The 27,435-nt window shown below is 43.9% G+C and overlaps 1 protein-coding gene across 2 annotated transcripts in view; it reads right to left on the minus strand.

Moving 5' to 3' along the window:
* LOC142483921 (sodium- and chloride-dependent transporter XTRP3A-like) overlaps positions 1 to 27,435 on the minus strand; it is a 192,894-nt gene that overhangs the window by 135,300 nt on the left and 30,159 nt on the right. The window lies entirely within an intron of this gene.

A 27,435-nucleotide genomic window follows, 5' to 3' on the forward strand; every position in this document is an offset into this window, starting at 1 on the left:
ATCATAGAAATATGGCTTTACTATGGAGTGGGTATACTACTAGGTAAGTGAATAGAATTCGACACTTCTTAGGCCTGCTGAAGGTAACAGAAAAATGATACTCTCACTTCGCCGAACCTCATTGGAGACAATTTGTGTAATAAAAGTCCAAAAACTCACCAAAGCTTGTTCTTGTTCTTGAATGAAAATATTCATCAATATATCATACCCACTCCTAGAGCCAAATAGATTCTTTGAAGGCTTGTCCAGCCAAAGATACAGGTCTAAACAGCAACAAAAAATGCAAACATGCACAAAGCAGCACACTGCCCATGAAGACAGGGAGAAAGGTGGAATAAAAATAAAAAATACATAGGGGGCTATGCACTAAGCAGTGACCTTTTTCGCTGGCGTGAAAATAATTTTCTAAAAAGTGAAGCTGGAGGCGCGATTCACTAAGGAGTTCAGCGCATTCGGGATCGGCCATGCTCAAATCTGCCAGATCATGCGTGCTTTCCCCCCCCGGCCCCCTGCTATTGCACTTAAAGTTCAAGTGATAAACTGATAGAAAAAAATGCCTCCTGTAACATTTGAATGGAGATTCTGCATCTCCATGCATGTCTGTTTCAGGCGATCGTGCATTAAGAATGTACATTTTAATAATAGTGTACATGAGCAGGGGGTCACCAGAGCTGAACCGCATTGGTTTCAGGTCCGGGGACACCCTACTTCATGAGATACAGACCCCGTTATGGGGTGCCGGCATCCCCTGCACTTTTAAAGCTTCTGCGTCACATGACCGGAACATTTAAATTCTGCTGGGGTTACGGGCACCCCATAACGGGGCCTGTATCTCCTGAAGTAGGGGGTCCCCGAGGCTGAAACCAATGCGGTTCAGCTCTGGAGACCCCCTACACATGTATACTACTGTCAAAACACACACAACAATAAACAATAATTCATTACCGTAGCGGATAGCCGCTATGGTAATGACGCTGCATTAATATAAATTTTAATATTAGTGTGCGGAGCAGGGGGTCCCCTGAGCTGAACCGCGTTGATTTCTGGCTCAGAGATCCCCTGCTTCCTGAGTTACAGGCCCCGGTATGGGGCATCAGTGCTGTGAGGACCCCGCAGACCCATAGGGACCACCCATGGGCCCTGGACCCCCATGGGAACCACCTGAGGACCCTCAGACAACTGTGGGGCTGACCCAGGGACACCCAGACACCCATGGGCCCACCCATGGAGACCCCATTTGGGGCCCATGGTGACCCGCGGGGACAACCTGGATGCCCACGGCACCTGGTGGGGACCACCCGTAGGCCTCCCGACCTTGGAGAACTGGTACACAGTGGGGCCTGCAGACACCTGCCAGGACCACTGGGAACTCCTGTGGGCCTGGGGTATTAACCCTCTATGTAAAAGAATAAATCATGTATTTATGGGGGGGGGGCACAGGGGGGTGGGTTATGTATTGTTTATTATATATAGTAATGATTATTGTGGGTAGCGGGGGTGGGGGATGGGGGTATTGTCCCCAAGCCAGGGTGGGTAGGCCTCCCGGTGTGTAGTGGGTGAGGGTGGCTAGGCCTCACTGGGTGGGTAGTGAGGGAGGGTGTTTAGGCCTCCCGAGTGGTGGGTGATGGTGTGTTAACCCCTTAATGACTATAGCGGTTAATGACCGCTAAAGTTATTAAGGGTTAGTGGACAATACATTGGCTCTTTTTATTCTTGTGTATGTTTTGTAACACCCGAGTGAACATGGGCAGGATGAGGATCAAGACGGCCTTCATCATGGGTGCCTGGAAAAGGTAAGTGCAATATGTATTTACTGTATTTATTCTGATTAATGTATGTTAAAAGGGCAAATGCAGTATTATCCTTATGTGGATAATAGTAATTTTGTCCATTACTATAGTGTATGTGTTAGGGGGCAGGGGGAGGGGGGTGTATTTATTTACAAATATTGTTTATTTTTTTGGGGCACACCATTTGTACCGCAGGCTCGCGGACACCAGCAGGGACCCCGGGACACCCACGGGGACCCCGGGACGCCTGCGGGGATCACCCGGTGACACCCATGGGGTCAGCTGGGGACACCCGCCGGCCGGTTGTATGGATGGTGTGCCTGCAAAAATGTAAACAAAGAATTGTTTCTAAGTCCTGCTCCTTTTGCACCTGCCTTGAGCTGGCATGCTTTTTTCGGTGCATTTTTAAAGCACGATCACTTATCGTAGCTTTTAAGATCGCGCAGACTGGCAGAAATCAGCGCATTTAGCTGATCATGCAAGCTGTGTGGACTTAGAAAAAATTCTTTAAAAAAGCCAGTATTAGAGTGCAAAGTCCCTGTTATCACTGCTCTGTGAATCGCGCTGAGCGCAATATCACATTCTTAAAGCACTTTGCGCTCTTAAAACTACTTATCACTGCTTAGTGCATAGACCCCTTATTGTCTAAATAACATTACAAAAAGGAGGGCTCACATCTCCTTTTTTGTAATGTTAGTTAGACAATAAATATTTTTTTTATACCACCTGTCTCCCTGTCTTTATGGGCAGTGTGCTGCTTTGTGCATTTTTGCATTTTTTGTTTCTGTTTAGACCTATTGCATAACTAAGTAACTCATGTTTGGAAAGCAAATGTTAAAAACACACAAAATTCGATGTATGTGAGCTAATATATGATTAACTTTTGCACTCAAAAAGACAGCTTCTCTTCATGCCACCAATCAATGAAAAGATGTGAGCCTAACAGCCTAATGTCTCTCCACACTTCGCGTGAACCTATCTCTTACACCTACAGTTAAACAAACTTTGTTCCTCCTAATTTAGATAATCCTCTAACCTCTGCACGTGAAGATACCTTCAAAATGTATCTTCATCCCTACTCATCACCATTGAATATATTCGGTCTAGGACATTTGGTTGCAGTCATTTTGCCACATCCAAATGAATGCCGGTGCATGGCTGTCACTCACCTCAATGCCGGGACACTCAGCCACCATCTGCTTCATCGCTATGGTAAGTCCCTAGCCTTAACCCTTACCCTACAACCCCCTTGTGACAGGGTAAATAAAAGCCACCAGCTATATGCCTGGAAAACCTATGTCTAGTCTGCAGTGCAGCAGTGACTAGGTTAACTTCAGCTGGGATCCTCAGGACAATTAGTTGGATCCCAGCTGCCTAATCAAGGTATGTTTAAACCCCAGGCTGTAGACACATGGGTGCTGGCTGTTGAGGAGAGAGGAGTAAGCTACTGAAGAGATTACTGAAACAAGGTCTGTTATCAAAGTACATGAATTATGAACTGTCTGTCTCCTGCATAGAAAAGGGTAACTGCCTTATTTTAACACTGTCTGCTAAAGAGAAACTGTTTTGTTTTGTCTGCTGAAGAAAAAGCCATTTTTCTTTTTGTTTGCTGATGAAAAGCTATTTTTGTTTTTGTGTGCTGTATATCTTTTAAGGCTAAATAAATAAGCCTTGTCAAGAAACCCGCGTGTGTAGTTGCATGTACCCTGCAACATATGGTGTTCAGAAGTCCTGGGATTTTTTCAAAAGGCTCCTGCAGTTAAAGGGCCACACACACACACAAGAATGGAAGAAATGTTGAAAGAGTTTCTGTGCGAGCAGACCAGACAGCAGGGACAGTTAATGCAGAAGCAGGCCCGGCTGCAAGCGGAGAGAGATGAAAGACTACAGGCAGCACAAGATGAGCAGATTGCCAAGCTGCTGACCCATTTCCAAGGGTCTGCCAGTCCAGAACTTGCAAACAGACCCCCAATACTCCTGAGGAAAATGGCGCCGAACGAGGATCCAGAGGCTTTTTTACTGACGTTTGAAAAAGTTGCCAAAGCTCAGGGCTGGGCTACAGATCGCTGGGCAACTTCTTTGGCCCCGCTCCTCATAGGAAAAGCCCAAGCCTCATATCAGGGTCTCCCAGCAGATCAGGCAATGGACTACCGACAAGTAAAAGCCGCCATACTGGATCGCATAGGTCTGACCCCAGAGACCTACCGGCAGCAGTTCCAGAACATGAAGTACACCGCTAAGATGAGACCCCGGGTCCTCGCTCAGCGATTATTGGACTTGTGTACGCACTGGATACAACTCGAGGAGTGCACTAAGGAGGCAATTCTGGAGCAGGTGGTTTTGGAACAATTTCTACAAATAATACCCCCTTCCGCACTCTCGTGGGTAAAATGCCACGCTGCTGAAACCCTAGCTTTGGCGGTCCGACTCGTGGAGAACTTCCTTGGGGCTGAGCAGCAGGTGAGTGTCCTGGACACGACTCCACCGGCACTTGCGGACGCCCAAAGAGGGAGGTCGGATCAATGGGGAACCTACGGCCCGTCCATACGCAACCGCCAAATCCAACGGATCCTTCCTCATGTCGGCTCGTCGCAAAATGAGAGGAGCTTCCGAGGAAGCCGCCCAAAGGACCCACCAGATGCATGGTCTCCAGTATCCGTCAAGTCCAATGGAAGGAGCAGTCGTTCCAGCAAGGACGGAGTCCAAATGCTGGTCCCCGCCGAGACCCTCATCTCCTACCGGATGTCGGCTCGTCGCAAAATGAGAGGAACTTCTGAGGACGTCGCCCACAGGACTCACCAGATGCCTGGTCTCCAGTAACCGGTCCAGCGGAGCGCTATCCACAGCCCTCTCCATGTTCCGCTTGCGGAGAACAAGGCCACCGGTATGTGGACTGTCCACAGATGGATTGTTCATTCTGCAGAACCGTCGCCTCGGCCTTTACTGGGGAACATTACAAGCCCTGGCTACTTCCAGCCCTGATTGGGGGAAAAACCATCCAGGCCCTTGTAGATTCGGGCTCTGGAAAAACTCTGGTCCTCCAGGAACTGTTACCGCCTAACGTGTGTTCTTTTGACTCCCCATGAAGCATAGAATGTATACACGGCAATGTAAAACGCTATCCGATGGAAAAAATCCGGCTACAGGTTAAAGGTCAGGAGACTTACCTCGAAGTAGGAGTCTCTCCTTGGCTCCCTGCCCCTGTTGTGCTTGGTCGGGACTGGCCTTTCTTTTCAGACCTAATGGCCCCAGTCTTTGACGAGGAGCCTCCTTCTAGGGCTCAGGAGAACCCTGGCAAACTGTTCCCCTTCTCGGCAGACCTTTTTCCCAGTAGACACCGGGTTCAAAAGACTCGGAAGCAAAGATGCTCGGACAAACAGGACTGGTTGCAGAAATCTGGGTCTCAAGGTGTCCATTCTAATAGCCAGAAGTAACAAGTGATGACTGGGGATGGCCAGAGGGAGGGGGATATGGGCCCTGGAGATTTACCAGACCTGTACCTCCCTGACTTTCGTCAGAAGCAAAGGGAAGACCCAATACTTGCTGGACAGTATGACAAGGTGGTGAAAATTGATGAGCAGATTGTAGATGCACAGGGGGTGATAGTGTTCCCCCATTTTGAGCTATCAAATGATATCCTATATAGGGTGAATAGGCAGACACAAACAGAGGAAGTCACCAGACAGATATTGGTTCCCAAGCCTTTTGTTAAATCTGTGTTCACTTTAGCCCATACTGTCCCTTGGGGTGGTCACCTGGGCAGGTATAAAACATTGGACCGTATTTCATCCCGATTCTATTGGCATGGGATGCATAGTGATATTGCTAAGCTATGTGCGGCATGTCCGGAGTGCCATCTAACTAGTCCAAAGGGAAAAAACCAGCCCCTTGGGTTCCTCTACCCTTGGTGTCAGTTCCCTTTGAGAGGATTGGTGTAGACTTGGTAGGACCTCTAGAACCTTCTGCGAAAGGACACAGGTTTATCCTTGTAACAGTTGATTACGCAACAAGATATCCTGAGGCGTTCCCCCTGAGAACAGCAACGGTGAAGCAAGTAGCCAACATGTTGTTTGAACTGTTCTCACGGGTTGGACTTCCCCAGGTTATGTTGACAGACCAAGGTACAAATTTCATGGCTAAACTGATGCAGGATGTCTTAAAGTTACTGGAGGTCAAGTCTGTTCGGACATCGGTCAACCATCCACAGACTGACGGATTGGTGGAAAGATTTAACCGAACTCTAAAAGGGATGCTGAGGAAATGTGTAGATTCAGAGAAGAGAGCCTGGGATGAACTTCTCCCCTTTCTGCTGTTTGCAGTGCGGGAAGTTCCCCAGGCCTCCACAGGATTCTCTCCATTTGAATTGCTCTATGGCCGCCAACCCCGGGGTATCCTAGACCTCCTAAAGGAGTCCTGGGAGGAACAGCGGCCCCCTTCTAAGAATACCCTGCAATATGTACTAGACCTTAGGAAGTGCCTAGATGTGGTCGGCCATTTTGCCAGGGAGAATCTTAGATCAGCCCAGGACAGTCATGAGAGACATTACAATCAGAATGCTTGCATGAGAGTGTTTCACGCAGGAGACCAGGGGATGTTATTGTTACCCAGTTGCGAGAGTAAACTCCTGGCCAAATGGCGGCAGGGCCCATTCGAAGTACTCTGCCGTATGTGTGATGTGGTTACGAGATCGCTCAACCAGGGTCCAGGAAGGGTAAACAAAATTTACCATGTGAATTTGCTGAAACCCTGGAAGATGCAGCGGTCTCTATTCATCCACCCGGTGGAGGAGGAAACGGACTTGGGTCCTCAGCCTCCACGGGAGAACATCGTGAGTGATGATAAAATCCCAATGGGTAAACAGTTGTCCTCTGAACAAAAAGGGGACTTGTTAGCAATAATTACACAATTCCATGATGTTTTTTCTGACTTACCAGGACAAACTAACTTAATTTCCCATGAAATCGAGACAGCACCTGGGGTAAAAGTACGTTCTTGTCCTTATAGGTTGCCTGAAAGTCGTAGGGCTCTGGTAGAGAAGGAGTTACAAGAATCATGCAGTGAGTGGTGTAGTCCACTAATTATGGTCCCTAAACCTGATGGGAAGGTAAGATTTTGTGTGGACCTCCGAAAGGTTAATGTGGTATCCAAGTTTGACACATATCCGATGCCAAGGGTGGACGAATTAATTGACACCCTTGGTAACGCGGAATATATATTCACGCTGGACTTGACAAAAGGATACTGGCAAATACCCTTAGAGGAAAAGTCCAAATGCAAAACAGCCTTTGCCACTCCCATGGGTTTATACCAGTTTGTGACAATGCCATTTGGACTGCATGGAGCCCCAGCCACATTTCAGAGACTCATGGATAAGGTACTGAGGCCCCATAGGAATTATGCCGCAGCCTACCTAGATGACATTGTCATTTATAGTAAACACTGGCGGCCCATCTAAATAGGCTGAAAGCGGTCTTCAAAACTCTAAGAGAGGCAGGGCTCACAGCCAACCCTAAGAAATGTGCCCTGGGTAAGGCGGAAACTAAATACTTAGGGTATGTAGTGGGAGGTGGAAAAGTAAGGCCACTAGCCGACAAGCGAGTTGCCCTGAAAGAAGTTCCGACCCCCCAAACAAAAATGCAGGTACGCTCTCTGCTGGGTTTAGCAGGGTACTATCTGTGGTTCATCCCCAACTATTCGGAAGTGGCAGCCCCTTTAACGGACCTCACAAAAAAGTGTGCCCATACACAAGTGGTGTGGTCAAGGGATTGTTAGGGAGCCTTTGAGGACATTAAAAGGTGTCTATCAGAGGGTCCCATCCCTAGAAGCCTGGACTTCAACAGCCCTTTTATAGTGCAAACAGATGCATCAGAGATAGGGCTAGGGGCAGTATTGTCACAACAGTTTGAGGGAGTTGAACACCCTATCCTTTTCCTGAGTAGGAAATTGTTCCCGAGGGAAAAAAACTACTCAGTGATTGAGAAAGAGTGCCTCGCAGTAAAGTGGGCAATCGAGGCATTGAGGCATTACCTGGCAGGAGTCCATTTTACTTTGGTGACGGATCATGCTCCACTGAAGTGGTTAAATAGTATGAAGGATTCCAATGCTAGATTGACTAGGTAGTATATGGCCCTCCAACCCTTTTCATTTGAGATTCAGCACAGGCCGGGAAAAGAGAACGCAGATGCTGACTTCTTTTCTAGAGTAGGGGTGGATGGTCGAGCTTCAGCCGTGCATAGCCCCAGCCACACACTAACAGGGGAGGAATGTGACAGGGTAAATAAAAGGCACCAGCTATATGCCTGGAAAACCTATGTCTAGTCTGCAGTGCAGCAGTGACTAGGTTAACTTCAGCTGGGAACCTCAGGACAATTCATTTGGCTGTAGACACATGGGTGCTGGCTGTCGAGGAGAGAGGAGTAAGCTACTGAAGAGATTACTGAAACAAGGTCTGTTATCAAAGTACATGAATTATGAACTGTCTGTCTCCTGCATAGAAAAGGGTAGCTGCCTGATTTTAACAATGTCTGCTAAAGAGAAACTGTTTTGTTTTGTCTGCTGAAGAAAAGCCATTTTTCTTTTTGTTTGCTGATGAAAAGCTATTTTTGTTTTTGTGTGCTGTATATCTTTTAAGGCTAAATAAATAAGCCTTGTCAAGAAACCTGCGTGTGTAGTTGCATGTACCCTGCAACACCCCTAATGTTAATTCCTAATACTAATGCTACCCCCTATCATTAAAACATTAACCTTAAGGGTAATGACCCTAAAACACCTTAAATTAACCCCGTACTGCTAAAACCCTTTAAGTTAACCCCCTACCGTAACCACTAGAACTCCTAAACTTTACCCCCTATCTTAAGCGCTAATTCACCTAAAGTTAACTCACTCCCCTAACCACATAAACGTTTAAAATTAACCTTATTGTAAAAGCGGCCGTGGCAGAGGTTCAAGAGGCGGATCAGACGCGGCAAATGGTCTGTATGCAGTCAAATAATGGCGGTCATTTGGTCACAGCAAAATGGCTGCAACCAAATTTCCCTTTCCCAGATATATGATCTCTTCCTGTTTACTACTGCAGTACACTCGAAGAAGAGACCTCTCTTTTGAAACCTCTGTAAACTATATTTTCATCTACTGTACATTGCCCCATTAACAGGTATTACTAACTATAATTCATCTACAATTCTCTTTATTTTCAATACGTGTATCTTTTTTTCCCACAAATATTGTGAGAGTCCCAGGTTTTTCAATCCCCCAAGACATAGGACTGCTGTTTTTTCTGGGAACCTTCATAGCTAAATTTCCCTCTAAATATTTGATCCAATCCTGGTTTTATTTTTCAATTCCCTTTTGCTAAAAATAACTTTTAATTCTCAGCGAAAGAAGAAAAAATATTAAATTGAATGATTGGTGTTATGACTAGTTACATAATTACATAGTTCAGAACTCTACTGAGATGAGGTTGAAAAAAAGATATATACTCATCAAGTTCAACCTATGCTAAATTTAGACAACAGAAACTTATCCTATTTTTTTTACAGTATTTTGATCCCGAGAAGGCAAATAAAACCCTCCAAGTGAAACATAGTTACATATATAGTTACATAGTAGATGAGGTTGAAAAAAGACGTACGTCCATCAAGTTCAACCTATGCTAAATTTAGACAACAGATACTTTATTCTATATCTATACTTACTTATTGATCCAGAGGAAGGCAAACAAAAAAACCTATTAAGGGGAAAAATTAATTCTTTCCTGACTCCAAGAATTGGCAATTGGATTAATCTCTGGATCAACATCCTTCCCATGTATACTTATTTGATATATCCCTGTATACCTTTCCCATCTAAAAAGATGTCCAACCTTTTTTTGAACAAATCTATTGTATTTGCCATCACAGTCTCCATGGGTAATGAATTCCACATTTTAACTGCCCTTACTGTAAAGAACCCTTTCCTTTGTTGCTGGTGAAATTTCCTTTCCTCCAACCTTAAGGGATGGCCCGAGTCCTTTGTACTGCCCGTGGTATGAATAGTTCTTTTGAAAGCTCCTTGTATTGTCCCTGAATATATTTGTATATAGTTATCATATCCCCTCTTAGACGCCTCTTTTCTAATGTAAATAAATCTAATTTAGCTAGCCTCTCCTCATAAATTAGAATGTCCATCCCCTTTATTAATTTGGTGGCTCTTCTCTGCACTCTCTCTAGATCCATAATGTCTTTTCTTAGGATTGGTGCCCAAAATTGTACTCCATATTCAAGGTGTGATCTTACTAATGCTTTGTAAAGGGGCATAATTATGTTTACTTCCCTTCCATCCATTGCCCGTTTGATGCAAGATAAGATCTTGTTTGCCTTTGCAGCTACTGCATGACATAGGGCACTATTGCTAAGCCTGCTGTCTACAAGCACTCCTAAATCCTTCTCCATCAAGGATTCCCCCAATATATCTCCATTTAATTTGTAAGTCGACTTTTTATTCTTGCATCCCAAATGCATAACCTTACATTTATCTGTATTTAACCTTATCTGCCATTTACCTGCCCATGTTTTCAGTCTCTCCAAGTCCTTCTGAAGAGAAATTACATCTTGCTCTGATTCTATTACCTTACACAATTTAGTATCATCAGCAAAGATTGAGACTTTGCTCTCGATCCCAACCTCAAGTTCATTAATAAACAAGTTAAAAAGCAGGGGTCCCAGTACCGATCCTTGAGGTACTCCACTCACGACTTTAGCCCAACCTGAAAAAGTTCCATTTATGACAGCATGTTCCATTTATGACAAGTTTTCAATCCAGGTGCATATATTATTACTGAGTCCAATTTTCTTTATTTTGTACACCAACCTCTTGTGTGAAACCGTATCAAAAGCCTTTGCAAAATCTAAGTAGACCACATCAACTGCATTACCCTGGTCTAAATTCCTACTTACCTCCTCAAAGAAACAAATAAGGTTAGTTTGGCAAGATCTATCCTTCATAAATCCATGCTGACTATTACTAATAATTTTGTTTTCCATTAGGTATTCCTGAATATTATCCCGTATTAAACCTTCAAGTAGTTTACCTACTATTGAAGTCAGGCTTACAGGTCTGTAATTCCCCGGGTGTGATCTACACTGGCGACACACTTTATTCGAGCTCGGCTAGTCCCACGAATTCGGGTATACCCGGGTGTATTGAGGTTTGTGACTGTTTTCTGCCCGAGTGCATTGAGGTATTTTCCAGGCAGGGATTGAAGCATTTTATTCCCACTGGCTGCAATACTGCACAGTATATATATATATATATATATACTGCATTACAATTCATGAATTTATGCCATCTGGTAGACACGCGAAGCATTGCAGCCTATTAAATCCTAATCATTATCATTTAACAGATCAGCCGCCCGTCAGCCAGGCATGACCCCAGGCTGGGAAGGCAAACGCAACGGGGCTTGTCAGAGGTGAGGAGCGGCGCATTCCAGGTATCTGCCAGGTACATACTGGGTATTTGCTCGAATAAAGTGTGTCGTGCAGTAGCTCCCTTTTTAAATATAGGCACCACATTTGCTTTACGCCAATCTTGTGGTACTGAGCCTGTTGAAATGGAGTCCTTGAATATTAAATATAATGGTTTTGCTATTACTGATCTTAACTCCATGAGAACTCTTGGATGTATGCCATCGGGGCCAGGTGCCTTATTTAATTTAATTTTTTCAAGTCGCTTTTGAACTTCTTCCTCAGTTAACCAATTGGTCATTAATATGGAGGTTGTGGCTTCCTCCTGTGGCACTACTATTGAATTTGATTCTTCCCTGGTAAACACAGAGGCAAAGAATTTGTTTAATACCTCAGCTTTTTCCTTATCTCCAATAATCTACCTACCCATCTCACACTGAAAGGGTCCTATATTTTCTTTTCTCATTTTTTTGTTATTAAGGTACTTAAAGAATTTTTTAGGGTTGACCTTACTTTCTATTGCAATCCTTTTTTCATTGTCCATTTTTGCTAATTTGATTGCCCTTTTATGGTGTGTTACTCGGGCGCTAGCTCTAACCGTCGCTTGGTTAATGGATGTGTATTTTAAAGATGTGAAGGGTATAATACAACCTTAATCAGAGTTCTCTTGAAAAGTCCTCGTGTGACTCAAATTACCCCACTAGGGTCTATCCTGGACCCTTGGTATATATGAAACAAAAGGAGAAATGGGGGAGCACAATGTGAGGGGGATGTGATAACTTTCACTGATGGTCAATGTGGTGTTTAAGACTCTATTGATCCCTCATAGAAAGAGAAACTCCTTGGATAGGGAGTTTGTGTACAAGTGTGTAATCACAGGGTATAGATGGAGAAATAAATAAATAAACTTACACGGCCTTGTGTAAGTTGTATCCCATCAAGGTTTCTTTTACTTCTTTTCGTGTCTTGCTTCTGGATGGTTGTACTTCTTTCTTTCTGGTCCTTTTTTCTCCTTTGGGTCTGTGGATTCTTGACTGTAGTGCGCCTCTCATGCGGATGTAAGTGTAAACAATAAAAGAAGGCAATTAGACATATGCATACACAGGTCTGCTGCGGTATGGGGGTGGAGCAATATGATATTGCATGTGTCCAATACTGATAAATAATATCCCACTCACACGGCCTAATGTGAGTGATCTCCTATATCTGTATCTTGTCAACACCAATACGATTAAAAGATAGTTGGGTGGGTAACATATAGCCAATGACCAGGGCTCAAATGTTCAAACCTGGTGGAGGAGGGATAAAGGGATGTACCAAAATACTCACACGGGCTAGTGTGAGCGCACACTCATAATGGTATCTTTGATACTCCAGAAGCAATGGTGGTAGGTAAACACCTAAGGGCTATAAATAATCTCAAATGGACTCAGGGACACTGTACACTATGGGAGGTGGAATCTTTATTTAAACTGGCATAAAATAAGCAATAAACACCTTAAAACAAATTAAAACAATAAGGGGGTAGGAGATATAAAACAAAGAAGCCACTACTGCTTCTTAAATGGGGAGAATAAAACAGCAAAAGGAAATGGTTGGTGGTTAGTGGGCACAAAGTCTCTTTTCTCCGCGTCCGGATGAAGAGAGTTTCCACTGCACCTCCGCTTCCTCACTGAATGCTGCACGGTTCCAAAAATCGATGAGCTACGCGTTTCACCCTGAACAGGGCTTCCTCAGGCTCGTGAAAGGTGGAGTGGCTGGATTTTAGTCCCTTTAAATAGGCACCGGTTGTATCCTCCATGATTGGTAATTGGCTTCTGGCTCCCTGCTCGACGGAGAGCCGCCATCTTGATTGATGTGTCTGCTTCCTGTGTTGGGCGCTCTGTATGACGTCAGTGGTTTGCGCCCTCGTGGTTGAAAAGGTTCCTGCATAAATCACTGCGCATGCGCTTTGGAGATCAGTCCGTGGTCCCATAGTGTTCTATGTAGTTTTTCCCGTAATCTTTCTTCTGTTGAGCATTTTCATATATCTTGGTCGCTCTCGTTTTTAGTTAAGTCCCCCATGGGTTTCTACAATACATAGACAGGGGTTTGTGTATATCCATCTTTGAGGTATTAAAAGATACAAATAATGTGCATCATGATGATTGCAGAATATGCAGTGCATCATACAAAATAATGTGTGACTTACTGATTTCAAAGTTTCTATTGCATAATTTCAATCTTATTGTTATACAATTTGTTTAGATGTTCGTGACAGTCATAAAATATATTATTCATTCACAGTTAACAAATGAAGTCCAGACTGGCATAAATGTAAGCTATGGTGAAAGCAGTGTATACATAAAAGTTAATGCTGTGATAGCATTTATGCGTAAAATGTTTATTCAAATATCCATGTTGCTGGGTGATGTGGATAAAATATATACTCGAACATATTAAAGTTTAAAAAGGGTTTTAAAAGATACAAAAAATACAAAAATTGTTTTTAAATATTTTTAAAACATAGACAATAAATATAGAGGTTTCAGGAGTGGAAATTGATTATATCCCTACTTAATGTGTAGACCTCTTGGTGTCAACTTATGCAAATAAGGATACCCTGATCCTGTTTGCTTATGTGAAATGGATCCCAGGATGTATAAATGCATCTAGAGGCTAGAGCAAGATATTACATAAAAGCCCCTAGGTCTATGTCGATATTCATCCCCCTTGGTGTTAAAGTTTTTAATTTGTAAATCCAGAATGTTTCACGTTGGCATAATTTACGCAGCCTGTCCCCCCCTCTCCAGTGGGCATCCACTCTTTCAATCCCTTTGTAGGTTAAAGCTCCTGGATTTCCCCCATGTACTAGACTGAAGTGTTTGGAGACGCTATGTGTCATTAACTGCTTACGTATATTTCCCATGTGTTCCAGTACGCGGACTCTCAAGGGTCTTGTGGTGCGTCCCACGTACTGGAGACCACATGGGCATGACAGAAGGTATACAATGTAAACTGTACGGCAGTTTAGGTTTTGTTTAATTTTAAAAACCTCTTTCGTGATATTGGAGGTAAATTCCGTCTTTTCCCCTTTCGTGACTTGTTTACAAGCCTTACAGCCGAAGCAACTAAAAAAGCCCATTGGCGAAGGTAGCCAGTTTTGGGTCTTAGTCACTTCCACTTTCTTGAAGACACTGGGGGCTAGTTTTGATTTTATACAGGGGGCTTTTCTGAAGATTACTCTTGGGACATCTGGGATATGGTTTCTCAGAACAGGGTCTGTTTTTACTCAAAAGCCCCCTGTATAAAATCAAAACTAGCCCCCAGTGTCTTCAAGAAAGTGGAAGTGACTAAGACCTAAGACTAAGACTAAGACCCAAAACTGGCTACCTTCGCCAATGGGCTTTTTTAGTTGCTTCGGCTGTAAGGCTTGTAAACAAGTCACGAAAGGGGAAAAGACGGAATTTACCTCCAATATCACGAAAGAGGTTTTTAAAATTAAACAAAACCTAAACTGCCGTACAGATTACATTGTATACCTTCTGTCATGCCCATGTGGTCTCCAGTACGTGGGACGCACCACAAGACCCTTGAGAGTCCGCGTACTGGAACACATGGGAAATATACGTAAGCAGTTAATGACACATAGCGTCTCCAAACACTTCAGTCTAGTACATGGGGGAAATCCAGGAGCTTTAACCTACAAAGGGATTGAAAGAGTGGATGCCCACTGGAGAGGGGGGGACAGGCTGCGTAAATTATGCCAACGTGAAACATTCTGGATTTACAAATTAAAAACTTTAACACCAAGGGGGATGAATATCGACATAGACCTAGGGGCTTTTATGTAATATCTTGCTCTAGCCTCTAGATGCATTTATACATCCTGGGATCCATTTCACATAAGCAAACAGGATCAGGGTATCCTTATTTGCATAAGTTGACACCAAGAGGTCTACACATTAAGTAGGGATATAATCAATTTCCACTCCTGAAACCTCTATATTTATTGTCTATGTTTTAAAAATATTTAAAAACAATTTTTGTATTTTTTGTATCTTTTAAAACCCTTTTTAAACTTTAATATGTTCGAGTATATATTTTATCCACATCACCCAGCAACATGGATATTTGAATAAACATTTTACGCATAAATGCTATCACAGCATTAACTTTTATGTATACACTGCTTTCACCATAGCTTACATTTATGCCAGTCTGGACTTCATTTGTTAACTGTGAATGAATAATATATTTTATGACTGTCACGAACATCTAAACAAATTGTATAACAATAAGATTGAAATTATGCAATAGAAACTTTGAAATCAGTAAGTCACACATTATTTTGTATGATGCACTGCATATTCTGCAATCATCATGATGCACATTATTTGTATCTTTTAATACCTCAAAGATGGATATACACAAACCCCTGTCTATGTATTGTAGAAACCCATGGGGGACTTAACTAAAAACGAGAGCGACCAAGATATACTGCTGCGGCACAGTTTATTCGAGCATTTGCCCGTTCTGTGCCGCAGCAGTAGCCTGGCGCGCGCCCGAGTGTGACGGGCGCACGCCGAAGCAGCGGAAGAGCGCCCTCCGATCGGGGCGCTCTCCCTACCGCTGCCGGGTCCGCCGGGTCCCCCGGAACCCCCTGCCGCTGTCCCGCGATCGCGGGACACCAGGGCTCCCTCGGGGAGCCCCTGGACACGCGTGCAGCGGGCGCACACTCCCGATGACGCGTGACCGCGCGTCTATGACGCGCGGCACGCCGAGGGGCGGCCACTAGCAAGCCGGGAGATTTCCTGGCTTGCGGTACCGACCACACTTCAATAAAGTGTGTCGGTAGTGTATGAAAATGCTCAACAGAAGAAAGATTACGGGAAAAACTACATAGAACACTATGGGACCACGGACTGATCTCCAAAGCGCATGCGCAGTGATTTATGCAGGAACCTTTTCAACCACGAGGGCGCAAACCACTGACGTCATACAGAGCGCCCAACACAGGAAGCAGACACATCAATCAAGATGGCGGCTCTCCGTCGAGCAGGGAGCCAGAAGCCAATTACCAATCATGGAGGATACAACCGGTGCCTATTTAAAGGGACTAAAATCCAGCCACTCCACCTTTCACGAGCCTGAGGAAGCCCTGTTCAGGGTGAAACGCGTAGCTCATCGATTTTTGGAACCGTGCAGCATTCAGTGAGGAAGCGGAGGTGCAGTGGAAACTCTCTTCATCCGGACGCGGAGAAAAGAGACTTTGTGCCCACTAACCACCAACCATTTCCTTTTGCTGTTTTATTCTCCCCATTTAAGAAGCAGTAGTGGCTTCTTTGTTTTATATCTCCTACCCCCTTATTGTTTTAATTTGTTTTAAGGTGTTTATTGCTTATTTTATGCCAGTTTAAATAAAGATTCCACCTCCCATAGTGTACAGTGTCCCTGAGTCCATTTGAGATTATTTATAGCCCTTAGGTGTTTACCTACCACCATTGCTTCTGGAGTATCAAAGATACCATTATGAGTGTGCGCTCACACTAGCCCGTGTGAGTATTTTGGTACATCCCTTTATCCCTCCTCCACCAGGTTTGAACATTTGAGCCCTGGTCATTGGCTATATGTTACCCACCCAACTATCTTTTAATCGTATTGGTGTTGACAAGATACAGATATAGGAGATCACTCACATTAGGCCGTGTGAGTGGGATATTATTTATCAGTATTGGACACATGCAATATCATATTGCTCCACCCCCATACCGCAGCAGACCTGTGTATGCATATGTGTAAATGCCTTCTTTTATTGTTTACACTTACATCCGCATGAGAGGCGCACTACAGTCAAGAATCCACAGACCCAAAGGAGAAAAAAGGACCAGAAAGAAAGAAGTACAACCATCCAGAAGCAAGACACGAAAAGAAGTAAAAGAAACCTTGATGGGATACAACTTACACAAGGCCGTGTAAGTTTATTTATTTATTTCTCCATCTATACCCTGTGATTACACACTTGTACACAAACTCCCTATCCAAGGAGTTTCTCTTTCTATGAGGGATCAATAGAGTCTTAAACACCACATTGACCATCAGTGAAAGTTATCACATCCCCCTCACATTGTGCTCCCCCATTTCTCCTTTTGATTGCCCTTTTGCAATTTTTGTTACATTCCTTATAATTCTGATACGATGTCTCTGTCCCTTCTGACTTAAAGAATCTAAACGCCTTCCTCTTCTTGTCCATTTCCTCCCCTACCTGTTTATTTTGCCACATTGGTTTTTACTTATTTCTTTTATACTTATTACCCAAGAGTATACACTGGCGACACACTTTATTCGAGCTCGGCTAGTCCCACGAATTCGGGTATACCCGGGTGTATTGAGGTTTGTGACTGTTTTCTGCCCGAGTACATTGGGTTATATTCCAGGCAGGGATTGAAGCATTTTATTCCCGCTGGCTGCAATACTGCACAGTATATATATATATACTGCATTACAATTCATGAATTTATGCCATCTGGTAGACACGCGAAGCATTGCAGCCTATTAAATCCTAATCATTATCATTTAACAGATCAGCCGCCTGTCAGCCAGGCATGAACCCAGGCTGGGAAGGCAAACGCAACGGGGCTTGTCAGAGGTGAGGAGCGGCGCATTCCAGGTATCTGCCAGGTACATACCGGGTATTTGCTCGAATAAAGTGTGTCGGTGCAGTACACTGATAAATGTGCTTTTCTAACAAAGTTTTAAAGACTGCCCATTTATCTTCTACATTTTTCCCTGGAAAAACATCATCCCATTGTATTACTACTAGATTAGACCTCAGTTTATTAAAATCTGCCTTTCCAAAGTTGAAGATCTTTGTTGAACCCAAGTAATCTGTTTTTTCATAATTTATTTCAAATGAGACCATGTTATGATCACTGTTACCCAAATGTTCCAGGACTTGAATATTTGTTATTACTTCTACATTGTTTGATATGACCAAATCCAGAACTGCCCCTCTCCTGGTTGGTTCCTCAATAATTTGGGTCATATAATTATCTTTAAGCACCTCCAAAACCCTGTTTCCTTTTGTTGTAACGCAAATCTCATTGCCCCAGTCTATGTCTGGATAATTAAAATCCCCCATTATGCAAACATGACCAGTTTTGATGCCTTCTCCATTTGCAAATGTATTTTAGCTTCCTCAGTCTCATAGATATTTGGTGGTTTATAGCATATTCCCACAAACATTTTCTTTATACTTTTACCTCCACTACTCATTTCTATCCACAAGGTCTCTACATTTTCATCATTCCCTTCATAGACATCATCCCTTATAATAGGTTTTACATCTGGTTTAACATATAGACATACTCCACCTCCCCTTCTATTTGTTCGATCCTTCCAAAAAAGAGAATACCCCTTTAAATTAACTGTCCAGTCATGAGTTTCATCCCACCATGTTTCAGTAATGCCTATGATATCATACTGCTCCCTTGTAGCTATTAATTCAAGCTCCCCCATTTTATCTGTCAGGCTTCTTGCATTAGCAAGCATGCATTTAAGTTTTTTTTTCAGCCTGTACTATTATCTTATCTGCTCCTTCCTTTCTGCTCCCACTTGGTTTAGTCTTTAGAAGTTTTCTAGTATTATCTCTATTTACTATGGGTATCTCACTGCTTGTCAAACTTGCACTTGCCCCAATTCTACCTCCATACCACCTTGTATCCTCATAAATTCCATTTAGTTTATTATCTGTTTCATTCCCCTCCCCCCTCCATCCTAGTTTAAAATCTCCTCCAAAATTTTTAGCATTCTCCCCCCTAGCACAGAAGATCCCTCTTCATTGAGGTGCAATCCGTCCCTAAAATATAGATGGCACTTCTCAGAAAAGGAGTCCCATTGCTTTAAAAACCCAAACCCTTTTTTAGGACCCTCCATCTTTCTCTAACTTTGTCATTGGTGCCAATATGTACCAAGACCGCCGTGTCAATCCCAGCCCCCCCCCAACAATCTGTCTACCCGATCCACAATGTGCCAAACCCGAGCACCCGGGAGACAACAAACTGTTCGGTTCATGCGGTCCCAGAAACAGATTGCCCTATCTACCTTCCTAATAATGGAGTCCCCTACCACCACAATCTTTCTTTGCATCTGAGCATCCTGAGTCCCCACTGTGCTGGAGGAACTATTCCCCTGGCTGCTAGAGGAATTAGTCTCCCCCAGCCTTGCCATTTCTGCCCCAACATTCCCAATATCTTCACTCAACATGGCAAATCTATTGGGATGTGTCAGCTCAGAAACTACCTGCCTCTCCCTATTGCCCCTGCTTCCCCTTCTAACTGTCACCCAGCTACCTATCTGCTCCTCACTATTGGCAACCAAGCTACCTACCTGCTCCTCACTAAAAGAGCCAACATCTGCACCACTAGTCGAAAAAAGGGCCTGCTCAGTGAGCTCTAATTCCCTTTCACGATTGCCAATGTCCCTCAATATTGCAATTTGCCTCTTCAGATCAGCAATTTCTGATTCTAAAGAGACCACCTGCTCACACTTCTCACAGCGGTATGCTCCTTGGAACAGCTGCTCCAAGTGCACATACATGTGGCAAGATGTGCATTGAGTGGCATTTTCAATCCTGTTCATTCTAGCAACTATGAAGTTTAGAAGTACTAACAGTAAACTGTACTTCAATAAACTATACCTTGTTTAACTGCTTCCTTGTTCAAACTGCTTCTGGTTCTAACTGCACACACTTTAACCAACCAGCACTTCAATCAACCACACAGATCAATCAGTACATGCAAGCTCAGGATTCGTTAGAAGCCTCTGTTTAAAAAGGGACACCCACCAGGTGTGTTAGGTTATCAATTAACTAACCCCACCCACTGCAGGTGTGTTAGGCCAGCCAATTAACCAACAACACCCACTCTGCCTCAGGCAGGAGAAAGGGAAAAAAAAGTTACAGGCTTCAAATTACAGCACACTTTAAAAATAGATTAACCCACTGCACATTCCCCCAAAACAGCAACCCTTACTAGTATACCCAGTACTTCCCTTTCCTTCTGGTTCTAACTGCACACACTTTAACAAACCAGCACTTCAATCAACCATACAGATCAATCAGTACACGCAAGCTCAGGATTCGTTAGAAGCCTCTGTTTAAATAGGGACACCCACCAGGTGTGTTAGGCTATCAATTAACTAACCCTACCCACTGCAGGTGTGTTTGGCCAGCCAATTATCCAACCACACCCACTCTGCCTCAGGCAGGAGAAAGGGGAAAAAAAAGTTACAGGCTTCAAATTACAGCACACTTTAAAAATAGATTAACCCACTGCACACTCTTATGATGTGTCTGTGATGGTGAAGGGGTTAGCCAGGCTTATAATAAAGGTCAAGCCCACTTAATTAACCCTGACCCGTGTGTTAAGGGCTTAGTGTCAGCTCTGGGACCCAGATGTCGAAAATATATTACTGCAACTGTATACTGATTTTGAAAAATTAAAGAATTATGTGATTTTTGCCTATACTGGGATGCTGGGATCGGGAGATTTTCTAGGCTGTAAGTTTCATGGTGGGTTTGGTGTCTATGTAGCAGATTTTGGAGATATGGGATACCCCAACAGTTGTATCTGGAGATTGAGTGATATCTTCGGATACAGCCAAGCACATTACTCCGCCAACCTCGGACCCTCGAAACGTTCTTACGACTCACCACCAGTTTCCTGCTGCAGCATCTTCCAGACAATGTAAATGGGTATGAAGTGGTTAAAATATATCTGCAGGTATACACAGAGTCCTTACTATAGCAGGGGTTCCCCCATAGAGCAGAGGTACCCACATACATACCCAGGTATCCTAGAGTAGGGGTTCAGCAATGTGCTCCAGCTAAGGTTATAAAGCTGATCATGTTTGCAGTGTTTTAAAAGTTTAAAATAATTTTTCTCATGTGTGCCAGGAGTGAGGCTAATGATTGTAGGGAATATATACACTCACTCCACCCCTGACACAGAATAAGAACTCATAACCTTTAGCACACAGAAGACAGGATATCATATATTTTATTAAACGGGTATAGTTTAATGTGTATAGCTATTGATAACCTGTATGTGAAGTGAGGGCTTTCTATGTCAAGGATTTCGGAAGACCCAGATGGCTACTAGTTGGTGCCTCTGTGTCTGTCCAGAGGCTATACTTGAAAGTCTCAGAGATGCCTGGGTGTTAGGACAGGAGGGGCACTGCCCATATTCTGGAGTAAAACGAACATGAGTAAATGCTGCACAACAAATAAAGCAAACTTGCAAAAAGAATTGATACAGTTACCGGTGCTCCCGTCAATGAACGAAAGGCTGTTTCCAATCCCAGGTACAAGATGAAAGGTGGAAGGCAGGGCACACGGATTTGAAAATAACAAAAGTATTTAATCAAGCTGACACAATGTTTCGACCACAATGGTCTTTGTCAAGTCTATTTCTCAAAGAGCATCTTTTCCGTAATTTGAATTTGCCGCTGATGGTTTAGCGCTGCCTTTTTTGTGTTGGATGCTAAAGTCTAATTCTTGCATGGCAAGACTCCAATGAATAAACACACAGAAAAACGTCGCTGCACCAAACCAACAAACATGAAACAAACAGAAATGCTATCTACCTGGTGCAAGGGGGAGAGAACCACTTAAAACCACACAGATAATCCAAAAGATTATATAAAGCCCCCTATAGTTGCACTCAAGGTAGGTGACAATTAAATGGAATGTCAGATACAGTATAGGCCAGTGAATAGCCAAATCCTGATGCTATGATCACTATGTGTACCAAATAGCTATAAGATATAAATCGCTATATATACTCTGCTGCAGAAATACTCGAAGTGGGTACTGGTGGGATAATAATATACCTTACTAAGCTTAGTAAGGTATATTTTTATCCCACCAGTACCCACTTCGAGTATTTCTGCAGCAGAGTACCGTTACCCAACATATTTGGGGATTTTATGTATGCAATGTTTTGCATTTTTATAGTGTTTCGTCGGTTTTTATAGTATACACCATTAAAGTTTTTTTTTTTTTTCATTCAATAGTGTGACCTTTTTGGTAGGGTATCCTATACCAGGATTTGGCTATTCACTGGCCTATACTGTATCTGACATTCCATTTAATTGTCACCTACCTTGAGTGCAACTATAGGGGGCTTTATATAATCTTTTGGATTATCTGTGTGGTTTCAAGACTCCAATGAAGCAGCTTGGAATTTCTAGCTAATTTAGAAGGTTGTGATCAATGATTACCGTAAAAGTCCGGCCATACACACAGAGCTGAAGTTTCCGAAAAGCCCACACCATAGCCAAACATTATTTTTCAATGGTGGCATAAGCCACTTCACTGGGCAGCAGTTTCCTGCTCAGGTACACCACAGGATGCTCTCTTCCGTCCTCCCCCACTTTGCGGAGTATAGCATCGGTACCATAGTCCGAGGCATCGGTCTGTACCACAAACTTTTTTGAATAGTCTGAGGCAGCCAGGATAGGAGCGCTGGCCAGCACTGTATTTAGTGCCTGAAATGAGGTTTCAAAGGCAGGAAACAGGCCACCAGAACTGGGAGTTGCTTCTGCGTCAAGTCTGTCAGGTGTTTAGCCACGGCGCTGAATTGTGGGACAAACTTCCTAGAATAGCCAGTGGTGCCTAAAAAAGCAATAACCTGCTTCTTAATTTTGGGAACTGGCCACTGCACTATAGCCTCAACCTTAGCTGGTTCAGGCTTGAGATGCCCTCCACCAACCTAGGTACATTACCTCCGCTATACTTACTAAACAGTTGGTTGGCTTCAATGTACGCTCTGCTTCCCTAATTCTATTCAGCACTGCAGCTACATGAACTAGGTTGAACTGCAAAGTTCTCCAGGTATGCACTAATCTGGGGGTGGGGGAAGGGAAGGGGACAGGGGAAGGGGAAGCTCCCGCGTCAGCAAAATGAGGATAGTATATGAAATCAAATAACACACAAACTGGTGCAATAGAGGATAAACTATAATAACAACATAAACAGACAGACAAGTTCCTCCTTGAATGCACTCAGAAAGGTAAGTCAGAGCGATATGGTTGATAACATTAAAAACCTTTTAATCACCAAATAGTAAGAACATATTGTATAGAGGGAAATGGTAGAAGTAGTCCACGGCCAGTCCCTTAAAACAAACCAAGAAAAGATCTTCCTAAATAGGTGTATGGAAGATAGTGGGAACAATACACCACCTAGGTGTGGGCTACAGAAAACTGCAAAGTCTCGCCACAAAATAACTTCAGACTTGAGAACCTGTCCTGTTGGCAGGAATTATATTATCAAAAACCAGCACACCTATAGAAAAAAGTATGCTGATACTAGATCTGAAGAAGGTGTGGGCTACAGAAAACTGCAAAGTCTCGCCACAAAGTAACTTCAGACTTGAAAACCTGTCCTGTTGGCAGGAATTCTATTATCAAAAAACCGGCACACCTATAGAAAAAAGTATGCTGATACTAGATCTGAAGAGGCGGTTCATATACAGTTCGTGAGTAATAAAGCCCTTACATCCGTACACATAGACCAAAAGGAATGGGGGTGTATGTCAACTCCAGAACACAAATGAAGTCAACGAATGATGTGGAGAGTAATACATATAACATAAATTAAACCACATACATAGCTATTAACTACGTGGCTAGTGAGTAGTAACCTCTGCGTAGGGCAAGCACAAAGCGTGCTCTGCTAGTGCCCAGAGGCACGGTTCAGTGACCGTATCCAGTTATGGCCTCAGAATAATATAACACAGTTAATGCAGAGGTCACTGCCCAAACAGGTGTATGGACGATAGTGGGGACAATACACCACCTAGGTGTGGGCTACAGAAAACTGCAAAGTCTCGCCACAAAGTAACTTCAGACTTGAGAACCTGTCCTGTTGGCAGGAATTCTATTATCAAAAACCAGCACACCTATAGAAAAAAGTATGCTGATACTAGATCTGAAGAAGGTGTGGGCTACAGAAAACTGCAAAGTCTCGCCACAAAGTAACTTCAGACTTGAGAACCTGTCCTGTTGGCAGGAATTCTATTATCAAAAACCAGCACACCTATAGAAAAAAGTATGCTGATACTAGATCTGAAGAAGGTGTGGGCTACAGAAAACTGCAAAATCTCGCCACAAAGTAACTTCAGACTTGAAAACCTGTCCTGTTGGCAGGAATTCTAATATCAAAAAAACCGGCACACCTATAGAAAAAAGTATGCTGATACTAGATCTGAAGATACGCAGAGGTTACTACTTACTAGCTACGTAGCTTTGTATGTGGTTTAATTTATGTTATATGTATTACTCTCCACATCATCTGTTGACTTCATTTGTGTTTTGGAGTTGACATACACCCCCATTCTTTGTGGTCTATGTATACGGATGTAAGGGCTTTATGACTCACGAACTGTATATGAACCGCCTCTTCAGATCTAGTATCAGCATACTTTTTTCTATAGGTGTGCCGGTTTTTTTGATATTAGAATTCCTGCCAACAGGACAGGTTTTCAAGTCTGAAGTTACTTTGTGGCGAGATTTTGCAGTTTTCTGTAGCCCACACCTTCTTCAGATCTAGTATCAGCATACTTTTTTCTATAGGTGTGCTGGTTTTTGATAATATAATTCCTGCCAACAGGACAGGTTCTCAAGTCTGAAGTTACTTTGTGGCGAGACTTTGCAGTTTTCTGTAGCCCACACCTAGGTGGTGTATTGTCCCCACTATCGTCCATACACCTGTTTGGGCAGTGACCTCTGCATTAACTGTGTTATATTATTCTGAGGCCATAACTGGATACGGTCACTGAACCGTGCCTCTGGGCACTAGCAGAGCACGCTTTGTGCTTGCCCTACGCAGAGGTTACTACTCACTAGCCACGTAGTTAATAGCTATGTATGTGGTTTAATTTATGTTATATGTATTACTCTCCACATCATTCGTTGACTTCTCCAGGTATGCCCTTGCAAAACTTTGCATCCCTTCCAGAAACCTATTGATCAGGCGTTGGAAGGTAGCCAGGGCTTTCTTCATCCCAAATGGCATCACTAAAAATTCATAGAGGCTATTTGGAGTAATGAATGCTGACTTTTCCCTAGCCTCCTGGGTCAAAGGAATCTGCCAGTACCCTTTGCATGGTGGTCAGATACTTTGCACCCGCTAGCTCATCTAACAGCTCGTTCATGCGGGGCATGGGATAAGCATCTGACACCGTTCCCGTATTGAGCTGCCCAAGGGTTCTGGGATGGTACAATTACCCCTAGGGCCAGCACCTCCTCTACTTCTCTACCTATACTACCATTCACATCTGCTGATACGCGGTAGGCATGCTTATGCAGAGGTCTCAGATCATCGGTAAGCACTAGGTGATCTGTACTATGTGTTCTTCCCGGCATGTCCGTGAACCGAACCCTATGTTGCTCTAACATAGTCTTTGCCTGTACTCTCTGCTGTACGCTGAGCTGGGACCCTATCTCAACCTGCTCTACTGTGCCCCCCTGCTTAGAATCCCCTAGCAAGTCCGGCAGAGTATTGCTCACCGGGTGATGGTGAGCTACATATAGCACACACTGATGCCTCACTCTGTTTAAAATATCCCTTAAGCATATTTATATGATGTCCTATATCTACCTGTCTCTACATCTAACGCACTCATTCATATTTCTGAGAACCGTGTACGGTCCAGACCAGGCAGTCATTAATTTATTCTGATGAGTGGGCTTCAGAACAAGTACTTGCTGTTCTGGGATTTGCTACGGGCATTTTGGTCATACCAAGTCTTCTGTTTGGTCTGAGCCTCCCTGAGATTAGCCGGTGTCAACCCCATAAGCATTTCTGAGAGCTACCACGTACTGAAGCACAGAGGCATCATTATTGGTAGCCTCCCATTCTCATCCCTCATTGAATAAGTCAAGAGGTCTCCGTACCCTGCAACCATATAGCAGCTCAAAGGGAGTGAAACCGGTTGATTCTTGTGGTCCCTTTCGGTATACAAACAGCAAGTGCTTCAGGTGAATCTCCCAGTCCTTCCCTTCAGCCTCTATAAATGCTCGAAGCATCTGCTGCAGGGTGCCATTGAACCTCTCACATAATTCGTTTGTCGGTGGGTGATAAGGGGTAGTGCACTGGTGCTTCCCCCACAAGCATCCCAGAGACACTCATGAATTGCAACCCCTGATCAGTTATAATCTCACTAGGAAAACCTATTCTTGTGAAAAAAAACTAACAATGCTTTTGCTACTGCCCTAGAATCGATGGTGACAAGGGCTGCAGCCTAGGGTACCTGGTAGCAAAACCTACCACATGAGTATGTAGCGCTTCCCGATCAACTGGGGATCATGAGGGGTCCCACTATGTCCATAGGTACTCTCTGGAAAGGTTCCCCAATTACCGGTAGTGGGTTCAGGGGTGCCTTTACATGATTACCCGCCTTACCCACTCACTGGCAGGCATCATAGGAACGGCAGAATTCTGCCACTGCCCCTGATGCCCCCGGCCAATAGTAACACTGCAAAAGCTGGGCTCTCGTCTGAGTGACCCCCTGATGCCCCGCTAGTTGTGTGGAGTGGGCTACCTGTAACAACTGTTGCCTATAATCCCTCAGTTCCACTAACTGTCTTCTACCAGTCCAAACACTATCTAGCCTGGTAGACCCCTGCTCTCTGTAAAAGAGCCCACATTCCCATGAGTAACGATCTGACCCCCTGTCTGAGGCAGACTCGGACGCCCGGAGTCTCATGCCCTCCAAGCTGGGATCAGCTCTCACTGCATCCATAAACTGTGTCCCTAATTCTGGCCACCCACCCTTAGTCTCTAAGTCAGGGGGACAGGGAACATGTAAAGGGGAAGGAAGGTAAGTCAGCACATTGTCGCGACTCAGTCTGGCTTACATGCCTGGTCTCCTCAGAGACCCCAGGATCTGTTGGTCCCAAATGCAGGGGGACGGCGGATCCTTCAAGTGCAACTTCTGATGACTGACTCCTGGTAATCGCTGCAACAGGCATCAGCTCTGCTGTAAACACACATGTAAATGCCCCAGTAGGACTTAAGCATCTAACCCGGGCAATAGGCCCACCTCCCTAATGGCACATCGGGCACCCCAATCAAGGAATACCCGGCAACTAGAAGTGACAGCGGTCCTCCATCTGGCATGGTCACTTGCATCCCTGTGCCCGAGAGCAAATCCTCAGAC

The sequence above is a fragment of the Ascaphus truei genome, unplaced genomic scaffold, assembly GCF_040206685.1.
Source record: "Ascaphus truei isolate aAscTru1 unplaced genomic scaffold, aAscTru1.hap1 HAP1_SCAFFOLD_393, whole genome shotgun sequence".
Lineage (NCBI taxonomy): Eukaryota > Metazoa > Chordata > Amphibia > Anura > Ascaphidae > Ascaphus > Ascaphus truei.